We start from the raw sequence: 6,000 nt of genomic DNA, 5'->3' as shown, positions 1-6,000 counted from the left end.
AGATTTCCCAGGTGATTCTAATCTATAATTTTGGGGGTGGGGAGTCCCTGCCTTCATGGCTCCTACATTATATTAAAGAGACCAACAATAAACAAATATAAAGCATGTCAGGGACCCATAAATGCTATGCAGAAAAATAGGGGTTGGGGGTTAGAGAGGGAAGGAAGCTTCTTCTAACTATAGGAAAGCCAGGTAAGGTGCCTGGGAGCAATGACATTTGAGCAGAGGCCTGACTGCAGTGAGGGGTTGTGAGAGAAGAAAAGTCTGGAGGAGGAGAGTTGTGAAGGACCCCAACCATGGTTGGCTGGATGAGGAACAGTGAGGGGGCCGCTGGGATGGGAGACGAGGGTTACGCAGGGCCTAGGTTGTGAAGAGCTGGGGATGGGTCATGATAAGGACTTTGGATTTCTTTTCAGATGGGATAAGAAGTCATTGGCCAATAGATAGTATGGGGATGAGTTAATAGACTACTGTTTTTCACGGTAAGAAAAAAGATGAGAGGCATATTGCAGATATGGAGATATAGAGCTCAGGTTGGGAAATGCTGAGTGGGGCATTCAGCTTGAAGACACCTCTGTGTATATTCAGTGCCAGTGTTTTTCAAAGTGAGACTTTGAAAGTTCAATACATGTTACAAATTATTGGGAATGCTGTGTGGTAAAGTGTCAAAAATAATTCTTCTATGGATGTTTTAAACTCCCTAAATTTGGAAATAAAGACTTCCAGCCTGATTTTTCACTTTAGAATAAATCTTCCAGGCTGGCGGAAGAGATTAAAGACATCCTTGACCCATTTTTTCTTTCTTTACTTCCTCTGTTGCTTGAATCACATAGCAAAGTCAATAATCTAGTTCTTTTTCAATGCTACTGAGCATTGGTTAATTTCTGACACAGAAATGTGGTATCAATGTGCATATACCTGGTGCTTTAGGAACACCAGTAGAATTTTTAGTGCATCAGGGACTGGTTTCCTTCCTTGACTCACATTAGAGAAGAGCCTCTGAGTGATAATGCCAAGAAAAATGCCCAGTACAATATTAATTACTGAGTTCTAGTATCTACTTCCATCAGAAGTGAATCAGTGTGTCAATTTTCTTACTCCCTTACCAACACTGGACATTATTATTTAATTTTTTTAACCAAATTGATAGACATATTCCCTGCAGGATTTATTTTTTATTTTTTAACTTATTTTTATTTTCACGTGGAGGGTGTTCATTCTCTCATAAACCATTCACTCATTTTAGTATCACTATAGGACAGCTCTACCACCCTACCTCTGAACCCACCACCGCCATCCATGCACTGAAGATTCTGACACAAGGTTCAGTATCACTTTCACCTCAACACTGCTGTGGCCTGGTGATTTCAATGCATGGGTCCATTCAATGTGCTAGCCTCTTTGTTGTTGGCCTCCTAACCTACAGTGATCTTCTTCTCTTCCTACTTCACCTCTTTCACAACTCCTCCCTGGCTCTTATGCAACAACTTCACTTTGGAACATTAAATTTATACATTTTTCTTGTTGGCCGCAACACCATATCCTTTTAATTCTGTCATTCAGTTGCTCTCATTTTATTTGTTCTTGGTCAAGAGTATTCAGCTTCTTGCTACCGTACGCTTTCTTCTTATCGGTTGCCTCCTGTCTTTTTCTTTCCTTCTCATTTTAGCTTAGCTTAATGAGTTGGTGGGTTCAAACCCACCCAGGAGCTCCATGTGAGAAAGACCTGGTGATCTGCTTCCATAAAGATTACAGCCTAGAAAGCCCCATGGGGCAGTTCTACTCTGTCACATGGGGTCATTATGAGTCAAAAATTGACTCCATGGGACCCAACAACAATGGTGATGCAAATGGTTAAGTGCTTGACTACTAACTAAAACACTGATAATTCAATCTACCCAGAGGTACTTTAGAAGAAAGTCTTGGTGATTAACTTCTAAAAAATTAAGGAAAAAAAAAACTTTTTTTTTTTTTTTTTTAGCCCCTGAAAAATCTGTGTAACACAGTTCTACTCTAAAACACATGAGCTCTCCGTGAGTGGAGGAAACAGGTTTGGTGTTTCTGGTTTAATGGTTCATCACTTTAATCACTCTTAGACTATTTTTCTTCTGTTCCATCCATCTGGACAAAAAACCCAACTCTGGAACAATCTAATTCTCTGTCTCCTCAGTACCAACATCTTGGCTCTTCACTTCTGGTAGAGAAAATTGCACAGCTGTACATATTAGTGCCTTTATCCATCATGGGATCCAGGGCCAAATGAGCCTTTTCTGGTGCCTGTCTATCCTTTCCTGGTCCACTAGTCTAGATTCTTTCCTGTTTTCCACCACAGCTATGTCAAACCTGCTCCTTAAACCTCCAAGTGACCACTTTTACTCTAATCTTAAAATATGCTCTCCTCCTTAACATCTCAGAGAAATAGAATCTATCAAATGAGAACCGAATGAGCTACGTGCCACCAAACCAACACAGTTACCTCTATTTTTGTCCATATATATATATCTATTTTTTAAATGCCTTCTCTATCACATTTACTTCTGCTTTCTCAGGGACTGGCTCAATTAATTATACCTTCTTTCCTGAGTTTTCAAACTTTGTCTCCTTACTTCTATTAATTAATATTTAAACACGCTTAAATTTCCCCCAACTCTAAAAAAAGAAAGAAATGAATAAACAAAATAATTCCTTCCTAGACCCCACATCTTTCTCTAGATACTGTGTTATCTTTCTCCTCCCTGAAATTGCTAAAGTGTTTACACTTAAGTCTACAGTTTCTCAGTGCACTTCCTCATTTTCTGTTGCTGGGTGTCATTTAGTCAGTTCCAACTCGTAGAGCCCTGGTGGCACAACAGTTAAGCTGCTAACCAAAAGGTTCGAATACTCCCAGTGGCTCCATGGGAGAAAGACGTGACAATCTGCTCTCATAAATATTAAACCCATTGTGGTAGAGTCATATTGACTTATAGCAATTACACCCAAGAAAATCCTATGGGGCAGTTCTACTCTGTCATACGGGGTCACTCTGAGTCGAAAATCTACTCAACAGCACCCACCCAACAGCACCCAACAACAACCTTATTTCCTATTGATCTCGAACTCACTAAAAACTGACTTCTGCTCTTGGCAAAATAACTAAGGTTTTTGCTGAATCTAAAAGTTATTCTTAAACCTTATTTTTGTCATCTCATCAGAAATTTACACTCTCCATTTTTTTTCTTTTACCGCCTCAGTCACATTTTCCTGGTTTCTGTTGTGCACTTTTTCCTGCCTAGTGTTAATAATTGATGCTCATAAAAGTTTTGCCTTTAATCCTCTTTTCTTCTCTCTCTTGATGTGCTTATCCACTTTAGGATTTTATTGCTATTTATTTATAACTGATGGCTATAATCAGTATCATCAACCTAGATCTTTATCCTGAGCTTCAAACCTTCTGGTAGATTGCAGAATGACTTCTGTCTTTCGCTTCTCCCTGTATCCTTGTTCTTTGTAATGTAATTTTGCAGCTCTTTCCATCAAATGCTGGAGTCTATTTTCCCTTCACTTGAATCTGGGCTGGCTTTATGACTTGCTTTGCCTCATAGAACATGGTAGAAATGGTGGTGTCCAATTTCCAGGCCAGGTTGAAAGATAGATTACAGGCTTAGGCTCTATCTATCTCTAAAGCTGCCACTATCAGGAGAATAGCTTTGATGAGTCTGCTAGAAGTTGAGAGACCATGTGGAACAGCTGACTTGGCAGATGATTTCAGACACGCAAGTAAACCCGGTTGAGACAATTCTAGTCCTACCTGGGCCAGAAAACCCACCCAACTGAGCCCAGAGTAAATTGCTGATCTGCGGAGCCATGAGCTATAAATAAGTGGTTGTTGTAAGCCATCGGTTTTTGTGATTGTTTGTTATGCAACAATAACTAACTACTACAGGTCTCTAAATATTGCTACAGATCGATAAATAATAGCACACATTTATTGGGCATTGTCTATATGCCTGTCCTTGTTCTAAGTAGTTTCTATCTATTGTCAGATTTAATCTTCTCAATAATCTTGTGAAGAATACACTATTGTTATGATCATATCTCATTTTATAGATGAGGAAACCGACGTATAAAGGTATGCATCTTGCCCAAAGTCACACAGCTAGTTGGACTTGGATCTAGGCAGTCTATGCTTCTGACCACAGGACTACACTACCTGCTGTACACTAGTGTCACAAACTCACAAATGGGACTTTGGTTAAACCTTTTAGTGGGTCCCTGATTGCCAACCATAAAAATAGAGTTTGCTGTTGTTGTGGAGCACTGGTGGAGCAGTGGTTGACAGCTACAGTTGCTAACCAAAAGGTTGGCAGTTTGAATCCACCAGCTGCTCCTTAGAAACCCTATGGAGCAGTTCTACTCTGTCCTATAGGGTTGCTATGAGTTGGAATTGACTCGACAGCAGTGGGTTTGGTTTTGTTGTTCTTGTTACTTGCCATCAGGTTGATTCTGACTCATGGTGGCCCTATGTGTGCAAAGTAGGACTATTGCATACGGTTTTCAAGGGTGTGACCTTTTGGAACCAGATCGCCAGGCCTGTCTTCTGAGGCACTTCTGGGTGGGTCTGAAACAACATTTTGGCTAGTAGGCAAGCGCTTAACCTATTATTTTAGCCCTATTTTGTATTGTGCCTTTCATTGTAGCCATGATGAGCTACATGGTTGTCTTAGTTATCTAGTGCTGCTATAATGGAAATACCACAAGTGAATAGCTTTAACAAAGAAAAATTTATTTTCTCACAGTCCAGTAGCCTAGAAGTCCAAATTCATGGTGCCAGCTACGGGGGAAGGCTTTCTCTCTGTCAACTCTAGAGGAAGGCCCTTGTAATCAGTCTTCCCTTGGTCTGGGAGCATCTAGCACAGGAACCTAAGGTCCAAAGACCTAAGGAGCACTCTGTTCCCGGCACTGCTTTCTTGATGTTATGATGTCCCTTTGACTGTCTGCTTGCTTCTCTCTTTTATTTCTCAAACAGATTGGCTTAAGACACTGTCTAATCTTGTATATCTCATCAGTATAACTGCCACTAATCCATCTCATTTCATCGTAGTGATAGGATTTAGAACACATAGGAAAATCACATAAAATGATGGACAATGACATAATGTTGGGACTCATTGCCCAGCTAAGTTGACAGATATTTTGTGGGGACATAATTCAATCCATGACACTGGTGTTTCCCACATACTCTATAACTCTCATGATTCTACTTTGTTTTCTATTATGTTGTTCTTTACTTGGAATGTTTTCTCCATTTTTTTTTTTCTTTCCAGATAAGCTTTGGTGACCAAGTTCAATGCCATTTTCTCTGTGAAGTCATCCCTCCTCAACTGCTCTTCCAATGTTGTTCCTCTAGCTCTTTACACACAGCCCTGGTCACACAGTGGCTAAGAGTTTGGCTGCTAACCAAGAGGTCAGCAGTTCGAATCCACCAACCGCTCCTTGGAAACCCTATGGGGCAGTTCTACTCTGTTCTATAGGGTCACAATGAGTTGAAATCAACTCAATAGAAACAGGTCTGTTTTTGTTTTGTTTTGTTCTTTACATACACTTTAATTTATGGCCTTTGTCATGGATCGAATTATGTCCCCCCCAAAATGTGTGTATCAATTGGATTGGGCCATGATTCCCTGTATTGTGGTATTTTCCTGTATGTTGGAAATCCTGCCTCTGTGATGTTAATGAGGGAGGCTGGGTGGCAGTTGTGTTAGTGAGGCAGTACTCAACCTACAGGATTGGATTGTGTCTTGAGGCAATCTCTTGAGATATAAAAGATAGAATCAAGTAGAGAGGCAGGGGAACCTCACATCACCCAGAAAGAAGAACTGGGAGCAGAGCGCGTCCTTTAGACCTGGGGTTCCTGCCCAGAGAAGCTCCTAGTCCAAGGGAAAATTGACAAGAAAGACCTTCCTCCAGAGTCAACAGAGAAAGAAAGCCTTCCCCTGGAGCTGACACCCTGAATTTGGACTT

The sequence above is a fragment of the Loxodonta africana genome, chromosome 4 (genome assembly GCF_030014295.1).
Source record: "Loxodonta africana isolate mLoxAfr1 chromosome 4, mLoxAfr1.hap2, whole genome shotgun sequence".
Taxonomy (NCBI): Eukaryota; Metazoa; Chordata; class Mammalia; order Proboscidea; family Elephantidae; genus Loxodonta; species Loxodonta africana.
This window is presented reverse-complemented; position numbering follows the sequence as displayed.